General features: G+C 25.8%; 1 protein-coding gene across 1 annotated transcript in view; it reads left to right on the top strand.

The window, feature by feature from the left end:
• The window catches only part of LRRC49 (leucine rich repeat containing 49), a 178,135-nt gene that overhangs the window by 111,132 nt on the left and 66,500 nt on the right, over positions 1-503 (top strand). The window lies entirely within an intron of this gene.

Genomic DNA, 503 nt, shown 5'->3' with positions numbered 1-503 from the left:
TTTCTATTTTTTCCAGCTTTATTGAGGTATGATTGAAAAATAAAATTGTATAAGGTGTACAACATAATGATTTGATGTATATTATGAAAAGATTACCACAATCAAGTTAGTTAACACATCTATCACTTCACCTAATTAACTATTTTTTTTTGTAGCGAGAACATTTAAGATCTACTCTCTTAGCAAATTCCAAATTTATAATACAAAATTGTTAATTACAGTCACGATTCTGTATTTCATAGTTTTTAGAATTTAAGAAATGAGACTGGACAAATCAATTTAAAAACAAAGTAAAAGTAATGATATTAGGGGGCATAATTTATTAATATCAATAGAGAGTTTTAAAAGGTGTTTATCCTTGTTTTATCATCATAAAGCTCTGATTTGCCACCATAAATCAAATCAAAATTGTTAGAAGTATCATTTTATCTTTTTGTGTTGATGATAAAAAGTTTAAGTCTACGTGGAACCATTGGTATATGGTGTACAAAGAAAAATTATAG

The sequence above is a fragment of the Propithecus coquereli genome, unplaced genomic scaffold, assembly GCF_000956105.1.
Source record: "Propithecus coquereli isolate 6110/MARCELLA unplaced genomic scaffold, Pcoq_1.0 Scaffold155, whole genome shotgun sequence".
NCBI classification, from domain to species: Eukaryota; Metazoa; Chordata; class Mammalia; order Primates; family Indriidae; genus Propithecus; species Propithecus coquereli.
This window is presented reverse-complemented; position numbering and strand designations above follow the sequence as displayed.